Below are 22,917 nucleotides of genomic sequence, written 5' to 3' on the forward strand. Positions count from 1 at the left end.
GGTGGGTCAATGATCACAGGCTACACAAAGTCAGCCTGTCAGGTGTTTCGGAGTGCTTTACCAAAAGGTATAAATACCAGGTATTAATTATTAAGTGAGCACCTCTGGGAGAATGGGACAGAAACAATTTGTTGAGCTCAGTCTCAGCTAGTAGCAACTCTATGATGTACGTGAACATGCTCACCCTCCCATAAGACTGCATCCCCTACAAAGGAGGTGGAATGGGCAGAGCGCCTGAAAACAGAAAGGGAACAGGCTCGTGCCTCTGCACAGAGATAACAGCCCTCCAGCTGCTTATTTAGCCACAGTCAGAATGCATCCCATCTTGTGAATCTGCTAGCACGCAGGAAAAAAACATGGGCATGAAACCCCTTGCTCAGCAGATGCAGGGCACAGGCTTTTCATTTTCTAAGACAATATTATTTTTATATGCAGTCTTAGCTAAACTCAGGCGTCCTGATGTATTCTTACTCACTTCAAATTCCTCGTCTACTTTTTCCAACTAAAGACTGAGCAAAGATTTGGGGCTAACGGCTCTGATGGACTGCAAAATAGAGAGACAATGATACCCTCATCTATTTTTTTAAACCTGAAGACTTCGGAGATACAAGACTCTGCCTTTACAGGCATTTTTTATTGTCAATGGGGTTCATGATGGTGAGGTCTTTGGAGCTTAGACATTCAGACCCTGAATCTTTTTTTTTTTTTTTTTTTTTTTTTTTTTTTTTTTTTTTTTTACATACACCCCAAGGAAATGAGGGGAAAACCCTCAGATTCCTAACTGGGTCAGGAATATATTAAACCTTCCATGGGCAAAGATCTAGGCAAAGGTGGTCCTACTCTGACAGAGTGACAGCACTAAGGATGTAATTTAAAGATAACAGAAGTCAAAGAGGGAGATGTCAAAGAAGGACTGGGACAGTCTTGGGTTTTAATTGCAGTTGGCTCCTCTGGAGTATCCTCTGAAGGAATTTTACACAGGAGCAGCCCACTGGCTGTAAAACACCGTGCACAAAAGCCTCAGAGAAAACAACCATCACGCAGACAAACAATCCTAATCACCAGAAGAGCAGGTATCACTTTCTTTTCTTTTTGTCTTTTGCAAGAAAAGTGTAAATACACACAGGCAGTCACACACAGGTTTAGTTCCGACCTTCAAAACATTTTTAATTCTAATGAGTCCAAAGCCTACATATGTGTGTTAGGTAGACATCACTGCAGCTTGTTGCATTCTACAGATCGAGCAACTTACAACCTATAATCCCTTGGGAGACCCCTCTCTTCTAGCAACCCTTGCCTTGGTAAAACAGTGATTCTGTTTTTTCATAGCTGAGCAATACCTGTGCAATGGGAAATGTAAACAGCACCTTTATGCACCAAAGAAGGTCCTGTGGTGGTGATATTTGCTTCTTGGGATAGGAAATGGTTGAATTCAACATCAAGGTTTTAGATTAGCCAAAAAGAATCACAGGAATAAAACCAGTACTCAAAAGCTCACACAAACGCTATGTATTTTCCACACACTAGCACTAGCTCCCACAACTGCAGAGATTATTTCCTGTTTTTCATGGGACTCACTCATTTGCCATCATATTTACTCTAACCAAATTATGACTCCCAAGGGAAACCTGGAAACTGCTGTGGAGCCTTACCTGGGGCCAGCATTAGGCTGGGGTCCAACACAGCTCTGTCCTACTGCTATCTGCTCCCTCATAACAGTCCCAGTGCAGATAAAGAAACGGTCTTCTTTCAGGTCAGGATGTAACAGTCCAGCCTATCCCACAGAAAGCCAGGCCTGACGCTTTTCCAGTAGGAAGCTTTCCCACGGGCAAGAATGAGCCTTGAGAAGCTGCAGAGATAAGTTTATAATGCAGTGATGACTCCTTCTACACAATCAGGAGAGAAAAACCACGGACACTTACTGCACCAGGCCCTGGGGCATGCTTGTAGCTGTGCAATACTACCAGAATACACATTAACAAACAGAGCAATAACAAGGTAATAATTGTGAAGGGGGAAGAAACCTATTTGGTCCACTCTGAAACTGAATTAAAGGCACCACAGTAACTTGCATATAACAGAATCTGACTCAAGAGAAACTGGTCCAGTTCTGTAAAAGCAAACCAGCCCCAAGGCAAACCTGAGCACACAGTGACTCTTTGTCATGCTTTGTAAAGGGTTATCACCCTGGGTTTTTTTAGGTAGCACAGAATTGTAGCTCTGTCTGTCTGCATCTCTGTCAGATTGAGAAAGGGGGACTCTCCAGAGAAGTGGCCTAGCTAGTAACGGCATATAAATCGTCAGCCAAAACCAGAGATGTGTAAGTAACACAGGACTCTCTGAAGGCACAGCCTGTAGGATAATTTAAGCATGTCTTGATGGCGTAGAACTGTAGAGTAGAAAAATCTTCTCAGTGTAACCTGCTGTCAAACTGCATCTGAAGACATTTATACAGGGGAAAAAGATCAGAAGACTCATGGCTCCGCAGCCACTAAGTGGATACACCATCCATCCCTGACTGTCTGGCTATGAGAAGAATAGGTCAATTTGCAACAGCTTCTGCAGCAAGTTCAGTCTGTATCTTCCTCATCCCTGAAGCAATTCTGCAAAGGGCCATCTGATAGCAATCAAGTTCCATCAGCACAAGCCAGATAAAATGATCCCAGAAGGTACAAAAGGACTTGCTGGAGGTGGGGGGGCAGTCACGTGCTAAAATGCCTGTTATTTTTGCATGAAAGCTGGTTCACATACCACCATCTCTTTGAATAAGCAGAACAAGCACCTGACTGGTGAGAGATCTCCACAGTGCTCCTGAAACTCCCTCCTGCTCCATGTGATGATATGCACAGGAGTCTTTGCTCCTTGAAAAATCCAGGCTATTGCCAACAGGTTTTGTGTCAAGAATAAGTTGCTGTTCAGAGAACTGTGAATGATCTCATAAGCTGCAACATTTCCTAAGTGAGACAGGCTGCCGAGGAGAGAGAGGCCTGATTTTGGGAGATAGCTGCATCCCTAGCAAGGGTCATGCATCTTGGCTCCTCCACAGAGGAGAATTTGTTGGAAACTCCATCCAGGATGGGGTAAACAGTGAGTTACTGAGGATATGCTTTCTGCCCAGGGGACTTCTTGCCGAAGGAGACAAGCCCCTTTGCAGCAAAATATGGTTAAATATGGATAAAATATGGATTGTGGCCAAATTTGGAAATAATTATATCTGCTCTGCTCGTATAACATTCCACAACTGGGCAACTGGCCCAAAGCCATTTCCATGCAAACCGACTGTAAGTCGCTATCCTCTTTCATTTAAATCCAATGAACTGCTGACTTACATCTGACCAAGCAAACAGCAAATACCCTGTGGCCCACATTATAAACAACTCCATAAATGCAGGGAAATCGAGACAAAGTTACTCCTTTGAAACATCTGGCAATCAGTTTGTCTTGGGAAGACAGGTCTTGGTGCTTTGGGTGCTGTTCGGAGCTGTGTTTCCAACTCACTAGCACTGTGTACCTCAACATCTAGATTTGATCACAGATCCCCCTCTGGCCAGATGAGAGTACAGAGCCCAAGCTGGTGCTCTGAAAATAGTCGTCTCTCAACTATGGTGGGAACTGAGGCTCCTTGCAACAAGCGCTAGAGCCTATACCTTTATAGGTCTATTGTGCTTATTAAGGTTTTTTTCAGTTCAGTGGTTAAAAACTGAAAACCATGCACCAAATTCACCACTAATGCACAACTGAATTCAATAAGGTTAGAGATGGGGTGGCTGCAGCTCACTGCTAAGATGCACATTATCTCCCTTGAAATGACACAGGCTGCATTTAGACTGTACGGAGAGATGCAGGGAATGGCAAGGGGAAGCACTTCCTGCAGAGCACATCAGCGATATCACGTAAGCTTGCTGGGATCATATTTGCTTACTAGAACCAAGGAGCTGGCTCAGAGAGAGCACCTTTTGCCAGTGCTGAAACCCAGCTAGCCACGATTTAGAGAGAAGATTCCTGCTTAGAGGCTGGTGAATTTAAACAGATTTCTCAGGCACCTGGATTTACCTAATCTCATCTTTCCTAGCTCTCCTTGTGGCAGCAGAGCCAGTTCGGCTGCTCTCAGGAGATCTTGCACTGATCCTGGATGTTGAAGGTGTGGGGATTGGACCTCGTCTCATCTGCCCCGCTGTCTTTGTGATCACCTTTGTCGTCCTGCAGTTTCCCTCCCTGACCAGCTCTCCACGCTCCCTTCTGCCTGCTCCTTCCCACATTGTGCCTTGGTACATATGTCAGGGCTTCAGTCTTGCTTATTTCTGCTTGTGAAATAACAGCAGGGGACCACATGGAGACCAACAGGTGCCTCTGTCTGAGGCTCTCATTCTGACTGCTGGTGCAGCCAAAGGATGCTGTCTGCAGGACTCCAGGGCAGCTGGGCCAGACAGTACTTCTGGTAGCATTCAAAAACATTTTGGCTATTTGGGGCATGGTATTTTCTCTCTAGATTTTGTCTTGTTGTTTATAATTTACCTATGACAACAACCCTGTCAGGTAATTTACAACCAGATATGGCCAATCTCACATATTTCTCGTATAAGAGCTTTCCAGAAAGCAATCCTGTTTTTCTGAGAACTACCCTTGCTATCTGCCTACATCCCAGATGCTTTGCATCTCAATGAACATAGATCAAGAAAGCAAACTCATTGCAGGAAAATATGACAGAGGATAAAATTGACATATGTGGTACCAAAAACAGGCATCAGATATGAGTCTGAAAAACAATGAGAAGGATTTTGACAAATTTCTGCAAAAGAAACCACTTTCTTTTCATGGCAGTTGCATTTGAGACAGAAGTTATCATTAACCCAGAAAAACCTCAGCCATTTCCGTTTTAAAGCCTGGAACTTAATCCTACTTTCACTTATGTTTAATGGACATTTTGCCATTCACTGTAAAAAGGGCATGATCTTTGGAAAAAAAATAATCTCAAGTTATTTTTATTGATATGCATCACTGCCAGTCACACAACACTAGTTCATGAGGAAAACTTGTCCAAAACATCTGAACCAGTCATCTGAATTTCACTGACTGTGTTGACATATATATATATATGAAATGAACTTGTGCAATTACAACAGGGTATTGCAGGTCTTCTTAAATATACATCATCTGTAGAGGTGAGTTTCAGTGTTCCTAAACCTCAAAGAAACCCACCAATCCAAACTAAAAACCAAAACAAACCACAAAACCCTCTGAAATGCCTTAGAAATGAAAAAGCCTAAAAATAGATGCTAATAGAGATTATGGGCATATATCTTCTTACCCTGAACAGCCCAGTATGCAAGAGACTGCTATAATAGTGCCCATACACAGGACTAGTTAGTAGTTTGTACCTCAGAATTTCCTACCAGCTGATCTACAGGGGCGTTTGGTGGCTCTTGACTCCTGTCACCACAGAGAAGAGCTGAAGCACAAGGAAGGAAGATGGCTATGGAAATCAACTCACCTTTATTCAATAAATAAATTGGATCATTAAAACAGAATAATGCATTTTTAGCACTTTTCATCTTAAATGTACAAAACTCACAAGCCAGATTTCTTAAAGGAAAGGGACTGTCTTTAAATGAATAATTTTGATTTCTTTTCTTGTCAGCTTTCTGCATTTAGAGCCTTTATTGGAAAAAAAAAAAAAAAAAGCATTTAGTCACACTGGAAAGCTTTGCTAGAAATCTTGCTTTCCCGCTGACAGATGAGGTACTCACACAATACCATCTTCTAGAAGAAGGAAGTATTGTCAGCCCTGGGAGGAAACAGTATGTGCTGCCTGCACATCATTTTGTCTGTCCACTGCTGAGCTGCCACACTTGCCACCTTTTTTTCCCCCTCAGCTTGTCTGAGTAACACAGTTAAATTAGGGCTGAAATCAGATTGTTTTCAGCCTGCGCTCATCTTGAAGTTTGTTATATCTCCTTCACACCTGAACATGCCAGCACTGCCAACAGCTTGCCAGTTTTTGCCAGCTACATTGGTTTGTCTATTGGCTTTTCTGACAAGCCTTGCTGTTATTAAAATGTATGTATACTAAAATATACTTTGCACATGCTGCTGATGAGTTACATATAAAAATATGTACGTGTAGTATTGCCACACAGAAGTCATCAACTTCTGCCACTTTGAGGATGTGGTCTAGGCCACGGCAGGAAAATGGGGCTGTTTTGACATTCATGAGCTGGTTAATCCACCAAGTAGCCCTCGTATGGCAAGAATGTGAGCCTGCATATTCATTAGAGGCTCCAAATCAACAGCAAACATGGTTGAGACTCAGAAGGGAGTTCCTCAGAAGAAAAGCAAGCAAGCAAGCAACCAACAAACCCTCTCAACAAACAGTGTTGTCAGCAAGCCTATCCTTGCCCAAATAAGTCTGAGCTAAAAATCAAAGAACCTACATGCCCTTCAGATGTAGGAGATTTCTAAGACCTTCCACTAAAATAACTGTCATTTCGTCTGTTTTCTGTAACTACATTGGGTTCTTTGTAGTTAACACATTTAGGATTGTTTAAGGACAATTCTGGGAGTTTTAATGGCTTGTGAATAACCACAGAATGGACTGCTGATGTAGTAATGTCTTCTAGCTTTCATAATTATGACTCCAGCAAAGATAGATAGGGAGATTTGTATAAAATAATAACAAACTTGCATTTCAAATGGAAGATTTTTATGTTGCATCTAAAACATGTCTTACAATGTTTTACATTTTATGCCAGTGCAAATAGAACTAGATGGAGACAGTCCCTTCCTTGAAGAGCTGGGAACAACTAAGACACCTTTGTTGGATGCCCGAAACAAGAGAAACCAGTGCCTGGTCATTCTGCATGCCCAGAGGTCAATGCTAAAGGAAGTAGCAGCAATGCAGAAGACTTGGGCATTTGAGATGTTTAGAAGAGTACCTCCGTGCCTCTGAAAAGATTTGAGAGGTGTTACAGACCTGGGAGGAAAGAAAGACCACCACATAGGGGTTATAATGGCTAACACCTAATATGGGGAGCCCAAGCTCAGCAAGTTCCTTTCACTGCCAGCAGAGAGACATGTGAAGACCACATGGAGCAGGAATTAATTCAGACACTGTTAGAATTGCAGGGAATGGGGATCCTCAGGATCTCTGCTGCACAGCCAGCCCACAGACCCAGATAGGCTCTTCACAACGGGGTCCCCAATGCGCTTTGGGAATGCTCTGGGGCCAAGAGGCACTCCTGGCTCCCTCAGCTCTAATGAAGATGACAGCTCTGCAGTGGAAGAGACAGACAGTCTGCACCAAACCTCGGTGGAGGTCAGGGCATCAAGCACGGATCAAAGAAACAAGCACCGGTTGCTCTTAGATCTGTTTCACCCCCTTTCGATGCCAAAGGACAGACCAGCAGTGGAGTTTAGTAACAGGCTGCTTTAGCAACAGTTCATTCTCTGCTCAGCTGCAACTTTGTTTAACTTAGCTAACAGTAACTGCAGAATTTTTCTTTTACTAACTGTTGCCCAGTAGTTAGAAGCCAGTAGAAAGCACGTATTATTTATTCAGCTAGCTTTGATAATGCCCACCTTATGAAACCACAGCCACAAACAATTTTCATGTAAAGCTTTTGAGGCTTATTGGTGAATTCAGACAGACAAGCTCTTTCTGCTTGATAATGCTTTAGTAGGGGTTATGTCAGCTATAATGGTCTAAGATAAAATGCAGTTTTACTGAATTAAAAACATTTCAGAGAAATGTGCCAATTCAGTTTCATGTCAGGATGGGAAAAAGTCAAAACATTCTGTGAAGATAAATTGCAATGGTTTGGTTTCCTGTTTTCAATTTGCTTGATTTTTTTATATTTCATTTCCACAGAAAAATTTAAATTAGTTAGTATTGTACTGACAATAGCAGAAATGAAGGCCTTTGGTATTAGTGAAATGAAATGATCTGGTAGGTCCAAAGACCATTTAAAATTCATTTTATGGATAATTTCAAATCTTCAAATGTCCGGTTCTTTTTTTTTTTTTTTTTAATTTGCAATTGAAAGAAAAATCAAGCATGATAATTTCTCAGGAAACTGACTACCTAGTTTCTGATCAGCAGCACTGCCAGACATAGCAGAAAGGGAAACAAACCGCCTGAAGTTTGAAGATTTATCTAGTCTTGGATTAGAGCAAGTTTCTTCCCCATACACTGAGTGGGGAAACCAGAAAAAGCTTGCACTGCCAGGAGCCATGTTGTACTGTACATGTTTTTTAAATAAAAAAAAAAAAAGAAAGAAAAAAGAACAAGAACTGTACTATCCACTGCTAGCAATCCAACATCTTTCAGAAGATATTCTGCATTACACTACACGATATATGGCACAGCTTATAGTATAACTAAAAGTTACCTTCAGGAATCACATTGTAAACTCCAAAAACAGAAATAAAAAGCTAAATCGTTTCCCTATAAACACTCAATTTTCATCAGAATTATGAATGACTAAGTTTTACGAAAGACACGGATGTAGACCATAACAAGTTCTCCCTGCCATCCTCAGTTCCCAACCCAGGAGGAGCGTCTAAGCCTCCAGACCATGCGGGTTTTTGGGAGACCGCCTTTGTGAATCATCTTGACGCACCACGATACCTTTTCCCATTTGAGACTTCTAGGAAGGCTGCGCCCTCTCCTGGCAGTTTAGGACTCGGCAGCAGTGACTGATAAAGCCGCTTTGCTGCCCCTAACAAATCAAGGCTGGACCTCGAAGTTACCAGTTACCTGCTTGACTTAAAACCTCTATTGCCCTACGCAGGGGGGCTTCACGTTAAGACGGTTATCTCAAATGACAACGTTTTTTCGCCATGCTGTAAGAAAAGAAATTGCTTGGAAGTATATGCTTTTAAACAACAAATAAAAAGCCAACCCAACCCAAACCACAAAAAAAAAACCCCAAACAAAAAAAAACCCAAATCCACCAACATATGTTTGAAAATGCATAGAATACCACCACTCTAGAAAAAATATCCATTATGTATATAAAATGTCCAATAACATACAGTGTTTACAACACATGCAATTCTGTAAAGGAAACTTTCACATGTTGAAAATATAACCTTGAAATTAGTGTTGTAACCCATGGATTCAGTTTCACAGAACTAATACATAACATGGCTAATGCTATTATAAAGAGTCAGTCTGCCTTCGTAAGCAAACGTAATCTCCTTCAACCAGCAAAGCTTACGCAGGAGTGACTGAAGAAATCCCACACATCTTGTCAATCATTCACACTATGCCAAAGTGAAGATCACCTTCATTTTTTTTATATAGAACGCTTACGTCTCGTCTGATCCTGCATTCAAGTAAAATTAATTTTACAGACTCATAACTGCATATTGATTAAAGCTTGTGGTCCTAGGAACTACTGAGTATCACCAAAGAAAGAGAAGGAAATTTCTCTCTGGTCAAACTGGCAGGGACCATTTGGAGGGATTTTCTGCCTTTCTTTGTAGCTTAGGATATGAGTCACTTCCTCAAATCAGCTGGGAATTTTACTTAACAAATTTCCTTCTATTCTAGGACCTAATTACTGACACTGTCGATCTTTCTTGCTCTCTTTCTGTTGTACGTGGTTGTGCTTGTTGCTTTGGTCTTTTACAAAGAAGGGCTTTACACTTTTTTTTTTTTTTTAGCACGTTGGGCTCAGATTGCTGTCTGGGGAGTTTACGGACAGTGTGTTTATTCTGTATGCTCATTCAAATCATTGATACATCAGCTGTATAAGAGAAGATAATTATTAAATTACTTCCTCTAATTATATTATTTACAATGTTGCCGTAAGGATGATTACCACTCATGGCCAATGACCATCAACGAAACACAGCTGGAACGGGAAATGATTCTTCACGGACTAACACCACACACTGAGGTATATTTTAAGCCCCTGGAACTTAATGGCTACTGACAGATATGGGAAGAAACAATCTAGTTTGTCTGCTGCTTTACAACAAAGTATTCCACTGCTTTTATAGATTCTTCTACTGCTTTTATAGATTCTTCTCTGCACCCTTACAATTTGTAAAGCATACTGTTGTACACTGGGTGAAGGTCAAAGATCTTTGACTGCTAAATTGCCCTACCTTCCAGTTCCCCCACCGCTTCGCCTTCCGTCCTGCCAGGTCAGCACAAGCTTTACACTGCGTTTTCTGACACTAAGCTGAAAAAAAGAAAATAGCCACCAGGCGGCGCAATGTAATACTCATACAGCTCATTAACAGTCACCTCTGAGTACCTTCAGCTACTCTAACAGGATTCCTAATGTCCCAGAAACATCGTATTAATGATATAATTTCCCCATACTTCACAAAGGCCTTATATTGCTTATTAAATTAGCAGATTAATTATAATTACTGTCAAACGCACTTGAATCATTTTTATTCCACAAACCTATCTCAAACATGAAAAGTTCTACAAACAGCCTTGCTATAAGCCTTCCTCAGCCAAACTACCATGTGTTCAAATATATGCTTAAGCCCCTGTGGGAACAAAGCTTTAATATTACACTTTGATCACTATTTTATTATTGTAATTTGCCAGCATGTTGTAACTGCTGTACAGTGTTCAGTTCACTATTGTCAAAGGATGAACGTCAGGCTTTGCACATTATTTAAAACCATGTTATGCATTTTTAAAGATCTAACGTGCTGGTAGTTCTGACAATATTCACCAGTACAGTGTAAACAGGTATTAGAAAAGAAAAAAATAAAAATATTTGAAAAATGGAAACATGCATGTGTTGTTATTTCTCATGACTTAATTTAGCAGTTTTGCTGTAAACGTTCTTTCACCTATGAGGTCAAACCATTGTCTAGTTGTGTTCCTTGGGAAAAGGGGCAAATAAGATATATAGAGAAAATACTAAAATTATTTTTAAAAATAGCACATTTCGCTGAATACCTCTTTGACAGTCTTTCTACTTTTTCAGAATTTGCACAACCAACAAGCAAACAAAATGGTAAAAAGCTAAAGCATTATTTGACTGGTGTTGCACTTGCCACTGGCCTATGGACACACCTTCCCTACGAACCGTAGGCACATACAAATCTCTTTTTCCAGGAACAAATTTGTACCAAGCTACTCTTTGAAGGTGGTAACTCCGGCAGCCAAGGTTTCAGCATGATGCAGACAGGCCCGCAGGGACTCCACCTGGACTAAGCGGGTTACAGACTCTGAAGTTGAGGGAACTTACCCCCTGGTCACAACGAGACATAAAACGTGGAATAGTGGTATGGCAGCCCATTCCACAGGCGGGTTTGGAAATAGGGTTGCGGGATCATACATATGGGATCAGACTACCCCGTACGCACACTTCAAAGGGGCAAAACTTTGCAGTAAACCATTTCCTATGCAGAAATATTAGCCTAACCCTCAAGACTTGGAAATGAAACCTGCCCACAGCACAGGCACGACGACCGCGTTGGTGGTGAAGCTCCTGCCAGCAAAGCGGAGCTCTCCGGCCTGCTCTCCTCCACACCACTTCCCCAAACCACCCGTCAGCTGCAAGAGGGGATTCGCCCCAATTCCCTTCTTCTATTTGGGATGGGGGTTTTTATGTCAGCGCCTCTTCCTACCACCTCTCTGCAGGCGAACGCCCGCACGGCCCCAGCCTCCTTCACAGGATCCCTGACAGGATCCCTAGCACCGGGAAGCAATGGTTTCACCTAGCGCAGCTCACAAGATACCTCTGGGGAGAAAGAAAAAAATATAATATTTTTAAAAATTAAACCACCTCACATCGCCTTACGCCAGGACACGGAAAACACCGCAACCCAGCGCTGCCCTCTTCCTCCCGAGCTCAACATGGCGGCCGCGGCATCATGGCACCGCCTTACCCCCTCGCCCAAGATGGCCGCCCCGCCGCGGTAGGGGGCGGCTTGCCAGCACTTAAGATGGCGGCGGCGCGGTCCAACCCCCACCTGCTTCACCCGGTGAGGGGGGGGTAGGTAGCACCGCAGCGGCGTTGGTCGCTCGCTTATTTATTTATTTACGTGTCCGCCCCGCCTGGCCGCCGCTGGAAGCGTGGCGGCTCCGGGGGCGGCGGTGCGGTGCCTGCCGGGAGGCCAAGTGGGCGGTGGCGGGGCAGGAGGCGGTGGCCGCCGGGAGGGGGCCGGGCCGGCAGCGACGCGGTTCCTGTCGCCGTGACATGGGTTCCCCCTCCATGGCGGTTGCCGCGGGAGGCCTCAGATAACCGACCGCGTCCCCTCTTCCCCTTCCCTCCCTTCCCCCTTCCCTCCCCGCCCGCCGCCATGCCCGCCCGGGCCCCGCCGCCCCTCGTGCAGCCCTCAGGTAAGAGACGGCGCCGCCGCTACCGCCGGAGCGGCTGGTTTCCACCCCTCGGGGCCTGGCCGGGGAAGGGAACCGGGGAAAGCGGGCGGGGACCCCTCTCCGTCCTCCGGGGGCCTGCAGCGGCCGGGGCCCTGTCAGGGCATCGCGATCTCCGTCCATCCCCAGGGGAGGGCGGCGGGGCCGGGCCGCCGAGCCGGGCGGGGTGAAGCCCCTCAGCGTTCCCCCCCTCTCGCTGAGGCGCTTCTCCCTCAGCTCGTCCCACCGGAGCGAGGGGGTAGGGTCGGAAGGCTTTGTCCTTCGGCAGGGTGGCAGCCGGCCCGAGGCGAGTGTCGTCCCCCCCGGGTTTTGCGGGGTTCAGCGGGGCCGCGGCTGGGAGAGAAGGCTCCGTGGTGGCGGACAAGAAGTTCTGCCGTCCTGCGTGTTTGGTTGTTTGTTGTTTTTTTTTTTTCCTCCCTGATAAGCTTTCTTTTTTTTAAGGGGTGTAAAGTGTGTCCGTTGCTAAAGATGACATGCTAAGGCAGGGTTGTAAAATGAAACAAATAGCTGAAATGCTGATTAGGTGCCGACGCTTCAGTTTGCTATTATAAGTGGCTACCTGATGAACCAAAAATATTCTTTTTTTCCTTTGAGAAGACAGTTCCTTAAACCCAGGGTTAAACCTTGGGACCCCTTCCAGGCATCAGTAAGTTGGATTCTTGATGGCGACAGCTCCTTCCTTCCAGCTTCAGCACAGAAATTGAAACCTTCAGAAGTTTGATGCTCCTTTTAACGCAAACGTCTCGTTCATAAATGAAGGGAGTGAGGAGAAGAAGCTCCGTTGACACGAGCTGTGCTTGCATTGGTCATATAAGTTTAGTTTTCACGCACAGTGTGCAGCATGATGGGCTTCATTAGAACTGATTTCTTCAGCTGTTGAGTCCATGGTATAGTGAGTTTGATGAATGCTGCTTTTTAACTGGGCTGGTCCTTGGAGGTTGAACAAAATTAAAAGTATTTCCTCCTCCTTTTATTCTCTGGGCATACGAGCTAGACTTGGAAAACCAATTAGCCTACTTTAAGCGTAAAAATGTTAGGTTGTATTGTTGGTGCACACAGAAGTTTGTATGCGTGCTCACACAGCTAATGTGTGGGTAGCGGTTCCTCATCCTGAAGTTGGAGCCGTACCTGGAGGAATATAACATTAATTGGGAGAGCCGGTGGAAGAGGTGAAGTACCTGTGGCTACCGAGGGGTTGTGGTTTGAGGGTTTTTTTATGGTGTTTTTTTATTTTAAACATTCCTTTCCTATCGGTGAAAATAAATAGGAGAAATTTGACGATATGAGAATTTAACCTTAAAAATACCAGTTAATTGTATAGTAAAGGGACTTCAGAAAAGCTAATGTGGCTATGGTGTTTCCATTCCACGTGATGTTTGCATAAAGTACACATTGTGTGACCTTCTAAGGTCACGTGAAAGTATGACCTCTTCTTTTTACTTCCTTAATTTGTTTACAAGTAAGCAGTTGAAGGATCTCTGTGTCAATAGATCAGTTCATGCTGTCCAGTTATTTTATTATTATTTTATTTTTTGTTTTGTTTAGCAAAGGATTTAATAGTCTATAAAATTCAGTTATACATGCTGAATCACATTCGTTACATGTTTCTGTTGATGAAGACAGCGTGTGATCTTCCGTTTATATTTAAAAATTGCTTTAGTAACTTACTAAGTTAATGCATGCATTTTAGTGCCCTAATTACATAAAATAATATTCTGAAACTCTAAGGGCTTTGAAAAGACTTGTCTTTCACAGGGGAAATAATAGAGCAGCTTAGATGGACTTCTGTCAACTCTTTGCCCTTTCCTCTTGAAATATTCATAGAGCTTTCTTTGCGGCTATGTAGTGGTATCAGTTGGAAACTCAGCCGTGAAGAAACTGATGCTGGATCTGGTTGTTTCCACTATACTCAGCAGCATACTCTTCTTTTAGATGCTCGTTATCTTTTTTGACAAAATGTTCATTCCTTTTTGTGCTCTTGTACTGTTTGGCAAGTTAAACTATGTCTTTGTGAACGTTTCAGTGCAATGACATGCTAACATTTTCACGGGGATTCAAAATACTCATAACTCTTCTGGATAGCCCTCTTAAGGAAAGTGCCTTAGACCCTACTTACTGCTAGGTTTCAGAAATTTTGTCTGTTAATTTTATTTTCCCTTTGTGCAGAAAACACACTGTGTAAGCTGCTTCTCTGCACACAAAAAAATGTGCCTTGTTTGAAAACTGACAGTCTCATTTCCAGTAGACTTTATTCCATGCTAATGTCTTTAGCAATTAAAGTTTTGGATTGGTACTGCAAGAAATGTTTCTGTACTGGTACCAGTGGCAAGTTGATGTAATGAGTCTGCTTCTGTAAGGCAAATAATTTGGATTTTTCAAATCCAAGAGTCCTGTTTTGGAAGAACCCCAAGGAAGGGCAAATCTTGTCTTCGCTTTAGTAGGTTCTAAAGTAGGTTTTCAGGGGAAGGAAATGTGAAACTTCAAGTTTGTATGTTTCTTGAAAAGTGATGGAAAATAGATTTTATTCTTTGAAGTATTAGGTGTACCTCCTGTATTGTGTTTTTTAATACGAGATAATGTCTGTAGGTGGGATAAATGATGAATAATGTAAGCCTGTTCTTGCTACGTGTGTTTAACTTGTTTCAGTCAGGGTTTGTTTTTTTCTTTTCTTTTTTTCCCCCTCACCTGCTTGCTCTCTGCATGTTGAAGAAAATATTTGTTCACTTAAAAACAAGCACAAGTTTGCAGTAATGGAGGGAAGACCTATGGTTGTTCACCCTAAGTGACTCTATTTCCTCTGCCAAGCTGTGGGAGAACCATTCATATGGTGCTCTGTTAGTGCACCCCTGGGCAGTTGTAATCTGCTCTTTACTGTAGTCTGTGTGAAGTTTGAAGGGTTTATATGTTTTGGAAAACATACTGCTCTGTAAGTAAATCTTTGTGAACAGTTGACCTTAAATAATCTAGTTCTAATACTTTCTAATCCAGCATCTTTTCATCTTAATTTAGAACAGGTTCCCAGCTAGCATGTTTCACGGTAACATCCAGAAACAAATTTTCTCACTGAGTTGAACGTTGTTTTAAAAGGAATTTAAGAAATGGTAAGAATGAAAACATCCCAGCTATGTGTTACTTACGACATCTGTCTTTACACATTGTATGGATGTGTGCTCTACGTGGGACACACATATTGTGTTCCCACAGAGACGGATTTTAAACCTGATTGACTTTCCCAGCCAGATGTGTTTGCCTATATGAATTAAAAACATACTTGTTACAGCATTTTCCCCACCGTTTATGGATTTAGGTACAGACAGTGTCTTTATCTGCAGCTGTTAAGGCAAGTCAGTAGATTTTGAGTTGAAATGTTACAATTTTTTACTTATATTAACTTTATAAAAATAACCTTTTCTTTTGGTTTTGGGGAAGTGATGCTGTTCTTGGTTAAAAAAGAGTTTCATAAACTAACAGAACATTTAGATTTGTATATTTTCAAATGTTCTTCCGATTCTACAGCTAAGCCTAAATGAAATGGGGGAAAAACAACTAGTGGAAGTAGGTTTAGTTGCTTCTTTATATAATCTAACAAGATTTAAAGACAGGCATATGTATCCCAAAACTGTTTTAATTTCACATTTGTGCCACCTAATTTAGTCTTCCTCTACTCTCAGTGATGGGAGGAAGAGGAGCACTGTCAAAGAGGTTTGAAACTTGTATGAGCTGGATTGTCTGAGGAAGAATGAGCTGCCTGAGATATGTGCCTGAATCCTGATGGCAGTCTCCTGAGTTCTGTTACTTTAATGTTCATTTTACGTACAACGCTTTCTAATAGAAGGTGTCCAGCATATTTCGTGTTTGTTGAAACCACAGTAATGTACAGTGGTATCGATTAATTCCAAATGTCGGCTAGTGAGAAATAAGGCTCAGATACATTGGCCTTATTGGAACTGGAGAACATTGTTTTCCTCAACTCGTAGATGTCCAAGTGGGGAAAAAAAAGTGCTCTGAAACTCCTGCTTTGGGTAATGGACCTTCTGGCTGTAACAGCATTAGATTCAAAATCGAAAACATTGATTTCTCAGAGGCTTTATGAAGTAAACATTTTCTTGCTGTATTTTGTTTGCTGGTAACTTATTCCAAAAGTAAAAGTAAGCTTATTAAAGCAATATAAGAACATATTGACTTCAGCCTGGGCAATGACTCTCTTTCTAGAGTGGATTTGGGTTGTAAGAGTGCTGTTCTAATAGATAAGCGCTCCTCGTTTACAATGGCCCATCTAGAAATAAGTTCTCGGATGCAGAAAGACTGTAAGTCCATTTTCCATTGTTCATAAACCAGTGAAAAGGTAAAGTTATAACAGAAGAGGACAGCTTTTCCTATCAGAAGCCAACATTTTGCTGTAATGAGAAGTCTAAATCTGGTCCTTACTGCATTATTTTTGGTATCTGCTTGCGGAATTCCCTTGCAGTAGAAGAGTTAAATGTTCTTGGAAAGATCAGATGCTAGCAGCTAATGACTTGAATCCATCTCCTTGTCAATACAAGGTTTTTACTGTAGGGCATTTCAGTAACATTGTTGTTTCTGTCACAGAGATCTTGATCATGCCATTTCTGATTATTTTGTTTTCTTTATGCTTTAAGCGGTGGGTTGCTTAACTCAGCTTTGCTTTCAGAATAATCCGCAGTTGAGAGGTTATCCATTGTTTTGCTAATGTCCATCTTAAGTTAAAGGCAACATTCTGCTCTATGAGCAGTTTCTTTTAAATCTAGATGTCTCAAATACTTCTTTAGAGATATCCTTTGTTTGTGTCCTCCCTGGTTTTCTTTAGGTCTTATGTAAGAGCCAAACATGCTATTTCAAGTTTTGCCTTAGAAGATACACAGAGGAACTATTTATACCTGCTTTTGTGTATTATAATTGCATTGTTCTCTTTGCTGCCATGTCTTTGTTAGACTGTTACTATTATTCTACAAAAAGGTAATGAACAAGGGTGTGATCAGTGTATAAGGAAAGCAGACATTATTCCCTATTTAGTGCAGGCAAATAATAAGATACCTGGTCTGATAGTAAACGTTTTAGAAACCTAGTTAGTCATTTGAGATAAAAGAAGGGTATACATTTTGCCTTTCTGAATTCTTGCCCTCTAAAAACTTACATCAACTACTACTCTCGTCTTTTCCAGTATTACTGATTTCTGTTTTCTCTGTTCTTTTGAGTGTTTTAAATCAACCTGAGGTACATTCTTAAATGCTTGTGACCTTGGAAAAAAAGTTTAAAAAAGAGCTGCAGTAACAGAATTGAATCTGACCAAATTAACCAGCAATGTTTGTGGGGTTTTCTTTCTTTAAAGTAAAATGTCAATATGTACTTTTGTACATATTGGTGAATTACACTTATAACGTGACTTTATCAGTGGTCTTATATTTATGATACTGAAACTTGTTTGTGAAATTTCTTCATAATGAATATCAAAGTGTGAATATAAAGAAACACATGGAAGCAAGAAAGTTAACTAGTGTTTTCAGCTGGATATTTTTGTTTTGAAAACAGTGTGTTTGCAGGAAAAAAATAGTATCTGGAAGAGAACACAACTTTTTAGTAGTTTTTTTTCTCGAAAACGTTGGGCAACTGCATGTCATGAGGAATTGATGGGAATCCATCATCAGTCTAATATTATAAACCGTTGTGATTCAGAAAAGCTTGCTGACACTTGACAACGTAAATCTGGTTGTGGCTAAAATAATCTGGTCTAAACATGACACTTGAATGCTTAAACTCTTTCAGATTCTTCACTTCAAGGTGTAAGGTCTGCTGCCAGAAGCCTGGGTTTTTGCGTGTTCCAAGTCATGGAAACAGCTGATCTATTATGTGCAAGTAAAAACTGTTATAATTTCCCTCAAAGCAACATCCTCACTATATAGTGTGCTGAAAAATCAGTGTTTTGCATTTGTGTAAAACTTGCATGTTTCAATGAACAGATGGGTATAAAAGTGCATGTTAACTTCATAGCCGACTCTTAAATTTGGGAGCCAATTCCCTCAAAAATATGGGGATGTTAAATAATCTGCATATCAGTCATAAATTTGTTCAAATTCTACTTAGTGAGTTAAATCACGTTTTGGGTTGATCACTTGAAATACCAGATTTACAAAATTATATAGCCTAATGTCATGACCAAGAATATGTCTGAGTTGGGTATAAAGTACTACAAAAGATGAAGCCACAGTTCCAGCTCTTAGGCCCTATTTGAGATGCCAGACAAAGCAGGGATTAACTAAATGGATTAATGAACAAAGTTGTTGTTCTGTCAGACCTGTGGGTTTTCCCCATGTTAATATTCCAGTGGACAGCAACGAATTTGGTTCAATAGTTTGTGGTTGGCAGGTGGAACGCTCTTGAATGTTGAGAAGGGGGATCATAATGAAATTCTTTCTGAAGAAAACTACATTAAGGCTAAAAATTCCCATGCTGTTTTTTATATTACAAGGAGAATTGGGATTATGCCCCATTTAAAAAAAATTTTAAAAATCACTCATTAGTCAGTAAAGGGGATGGGGAATACTGATATGACTCTTTTCCTTCTGTTTCACTTTGAGTATGATGTTCTTTTGAGTTCTGTAAACAACAACTAAGTTGTATTAACAAGCTTACACTCATATATAATATAGATTCATACATTTTGGAGCTCTTTAACTTTGGCTTTTAAAATGCAGCTGTAACATAATTGGAAATAGTTGACATATTTTTAAAAAAATATATACGCAAGTCCTGCCGTTGATTATGCAGTTTGTTCTTACAGGTTAAACTGATTAAACATGTAGTAGACTATCAAACCTATGATCAGGTTTTTAAATGCACAGTTAATGTTCCTTGCAGATCCTGTTTTGGCAACCATTATTGAAACATATCTGGAGCAGAGTATTGTGCTACTGGACTGCTGCTGTGTAAATGATCCCTGTGATGTTTTAAAAGTGCTTTGAAATGAAAAATTGAAGGAAGTTTCTTCTTCTCTATGGCAGAAATTGCAGGAGAGAAAATATTAAGATGTTGGAGATCTTCCTACATGTTTGATTGGGCTTTGGCAGTCTGCTTCATCCCCTGTGCAGCCTCTTCACGTTATCTTTGTCCTGTGCTTGTCCCTACTATTCTTCTTGCTTGCCTCCCTTTTTTCATATTACCTGGAAAGAAAAAGAGTCTTGTACGTCAGTTCCCTTTGACTGTGATGCTTGCTGCTCTCATGTTATTCAGTTTGTGTTCTGCATGCTGCATCTTGGGTTTTTTTTTAGATCGTCTTTGCCCCTAAGGATTTTCTCAACTCTATTATGATTTATTTTTAGCTGAGGTTAAGAGAATAATATAGTAAATGGCCAACAAAAAAGATGGGCAGAGTTGTTACAATGGATAATATATGGAAGTATGTCCAGTGCAGGTTCAGAATTCATTTTTGTCGGCATTTCTTGCATGAGATCTTTTGATGTCAAGTGACAGAACAGTTACTGATATAGAGCTGAATGTGATATTTCAAATAACTCAAGGGAAAACCAACTTATACAAGCTTATAAATCTGAGAAGGTTTAAAAAGAAAACGTGCATGGTTTTGGTGAAAGATACAGACAAATTTTCTTTTTATTGGGGAAGTCCAGAGGTTTTTTCCAAGGCCTCTGATTCATAGTGTTAGGATATGTCTTTGAGATACAGGGTAAAAAAAAAAAAAAAAAAAAAAAGAACCAAACTTTTTTGTTAGGCTGTTTTTCAGTCTGAATCATGATGACTGCAATTTTGTTATTTAGTTTAAGCAATATTGGCCTATATAATGCATAAATTAGGGGGCTCATCAGCATCCTTCTGTATCTATTTCCTCTCCATAAATGTAATCTATGGTAATCTAGGTAGGCCACTGAGGTGGTGGTGCTTTGTAGCCAAGGAGAAGAGTTGTAGGTAATCAAAGTACTTTCCAAGATTTTAGAAAACTTTAGGCTGTAGGAGTACAATGTAGATTTGTTTCATTACCAAACCAGCAAAACCATAGTTTACTGCCATTCTTTATGTATAGTGCTGTAAGTTTATGTATTTAACAGTTGGAAACAAATTGGAGGTTGCTTCTGTTTTCAGCTTTTTCCTCCCCTTCTCATGACTTTTCATCAATAAAACAAAGTTTCTGGGTGAGCTGGTCTACCTAGATTTAGTCTCTTTTTTTACTTGAATATAATTGCTTGTGTGACTTGATTGTTCTATAACTGTTTCAAAAGAAGAAAAATCTGATCTGTATCCATTTGGAGTTATTTTATATATAGTATGATACTTTTGTGTTAAACTTGATCTTTATTACTCATACTGCATGGAAAGCTTCAAGGCTGGATCTTACAGACTTCAGAAATCTTGGTTTCAAAAATCAAATGCATTAACTTCCTAGCTTTAGCTTGTGTCAGCACACAAGCATTTGACTTTATAAAACATTACATGCTTTACAGACTACCTGTTTGAGAGTAATTGAAATATTTAGGGATTTTATTTGGGTTTCTGCTTCAAATTTCTATGGCTTTAGTTATATGGCTTTTTCTTTCCAATGTAAATCAACATGCTGTAGAACCGTTACTTCCTATTTTAGAAACTTTTTTTTCTAAATGGCTTTAGAGATGTGCTTTAGAGGGCTTGTACATCTCTGCCTAATAAAGAATAAAACATCTAATCATGACATAAAACTACTGTTGAGGTTGCAGTGGCTTCAATCATAGTACTTGGTCTTGCGCAAGGAGCTGCATATCCCACCCTCCAGTATTATTCCTCAGAAGCTGATCAAGGGTGGGTTTTTTTTTTTTAGGATTCTTGTTTTCACCTTCCTTCTTTCCAGCCATTTCATTGTTTCTGTTTAAGCTTCTTTTTCTTCTGGGATGATAAAGGCTTATATCCAGTCAGTGCTGTCCTTGAAATATTGTTGAGGGGTTTTTTGTTTGTTTCAAGGAATGGTTTCTTGCCCTTACAGTCTCTTCAACATTTGTCACATGGGGTAGGATGATAAATATAGTGTCAACTAAATTTTCCAAATAGGTTTAACAACTATTGTTAAACTTCAGGAAGTTTAATAATAAATTTATGCTACTCTCTACTGAGATTCGTTGGGAAACTTGTGAACTCAAATTTAATTACAAGACAGGATTTGTTATAACCAAATAAACCCACTCTTTTCTGTTTTTTTGGTGGGGTTTTTTGTTGTTTTTTTTTTTTTTTTTTTTTAATTTAAAAATAGAAACAAAGAAATCCTTTCCCTTTTCCAGGAATTAGAGGGGGGGCAGCGAGGCCAATCCTGATTGATGTCATTTTCTCTGTCCTTTCTCTTAAATGTCCTGTGTTCCTAAAAAGCTACTGATTCATGACCCTAGGAGTCACGAATTGCAGACACGATACCATTTGCTGTTTAACCACCTCCCCTATAGCTTTAAATAGTGCTGTCCTCCAGATGAGGTGCCTTCAGATGAGCACAGCTAATATATACCAATATCTACCTAACCGGTCTTTTTTTGCACAAAAGAACAACCAGCACTCCACCTACCAGGGTATATCGTTGTGTATAGCGTATGGATCTTCCTCTGCAGTGAAACATTCAGAAAGCAATTGTAGTCTGGATATACCGGGTGTTTAATCTTAGTGTTGATGGTTGACTGCAGTAGACCGTGGAAATCCGGATATAAAGAAGGAATGGCTGCTCTGATAGTTGCAAAGAAGAAATGCTAATATTGTATTTAGTAGACTGAAAACCCTGAAGCTTGGAAAGTGAACAGGTTGGAGTAGTCTCGGTGGGAACACAAAGTCACACTCTACAGAAATCTTGGAAAAGATCTTTTACATTCCTGTGTGGCATTAAACAGCGATTGCTAGACCTTGATGTAAAAGGGAGAGTGCGCTTGAGAGATGAGGCCTCTGAGATAAGAGTGTGAAGCTCTTCTCTCAAATACCTTCTTAAGCAGCTGGTGCTGAGTAAGCGTATGTGGGAGCTTGTTGACAACTTACTCTTTATTCTAAACAAAATTCTTTTGCAGTCTTCTTCAGTTTGCATGTGATGTTACAAATTACTTCATGTTTTCATCTGATAAGCATGATGTTCTTTTGTAACTGCAAAATAACCTTTTTACAAAAATTGTAGCTATGTTAGTCACCTTAAAGATACCAGACCTTCCTGGCAAATACCAAGAGTTGTTTGGCTCAAGCGCTGTGGCATGTCATGCTTGAGAAGAACTGCAGAGCTTGTTGTTACTATACCCTTTGTGTGCTGCTGTTTAGGTGCCTGTACAAAGTCCTTTGCTAAAGCTGTTGGAATTAAGGATCATGTTTTATCTGTGTTTCAGAACTAGTATTGTAAAGTCTGCACTTATTCTGCAGGTTAGAAATTCGAATATTTGCTAATATGTATAGGTTGTTTCAACTCTGTAGATAATGCTTAGTATGTTGTTACAATTTATTCATGACAAGTGTCATTGGAAATGGAAACTTGGTTGTAGCTCTGGCTTTAAGCTATGAACTAGTGAAGTGATGTGTACAATTGTGAATCTGTAAATAGTAGTAGTTAC

At 40.7% G+C, this 22,917-nt stretch overlaps 1 protein-coding gene and 1 long non-coding RNA gene across 5 annotated transcripts in view; one reads left to right on the forward strand and one right to left on the reverse strand.

Moving 5' to 3' along the window:
• The window catches only part of LOC134512723 (uncharacterized), a 25,089-nt gene extending 13,228 nt beyond the window's left edge, over positions 1–11,861 (reverse strand). The window contains exons 1-2 of the long non-coding RNA XR_010070220.1: positions 11,760–11,861; positions 10,111–10,187 (exon numbers count right to left, since the gene is read on the reverse strand). This is a non-coding gene — a long non-coding RNA (uncharacterized LOC134512723). The remainder of the gene's footprint in view (positions 1–10,110; positions 10,188–11,759) is intronic.
• A 48-nt stretch (positions 11,862–11,909) lies between these two features.
• Positions 11,910–22,917, forward strand: part of AFTPH (aftiphilin) — a 48,709-nt gene continuing 37,701 nt past the window's right edge. For 2 of the 4 annotated variants that reach the window (XM_063328369.1, XM_063328372.1), the window contains exon 1: positions 12,056–12,316. The gene's annotated coding sequence lies outside the window, so the exon portion shown is untranslated. Of the gene's footprint in view, positions 11,970–12,055; positions 12,317–18,204; positions 18,227–22,917 lie in introns of those variants that run through there. The other 2 variants (XM_063328370.1, XM_063328371.1) reach the window with 2 other exon arrangements.

This window comes from Chroicocephalus ridibundus, chromosome 3 (genome assembly GCF_963924245.1).
Source record: "Chroicocephalus ridibundus chromosome 3, bChrRid1.1, whole genome shotgun sequence".
In the NCBI taxonomy this organism is placed as follows: Eukaryota; Metazoa; Chordata; class Aves; order Charadriiformes; family Laridae; genus Chroicocephalus; species Chroicocephalus ridibundus.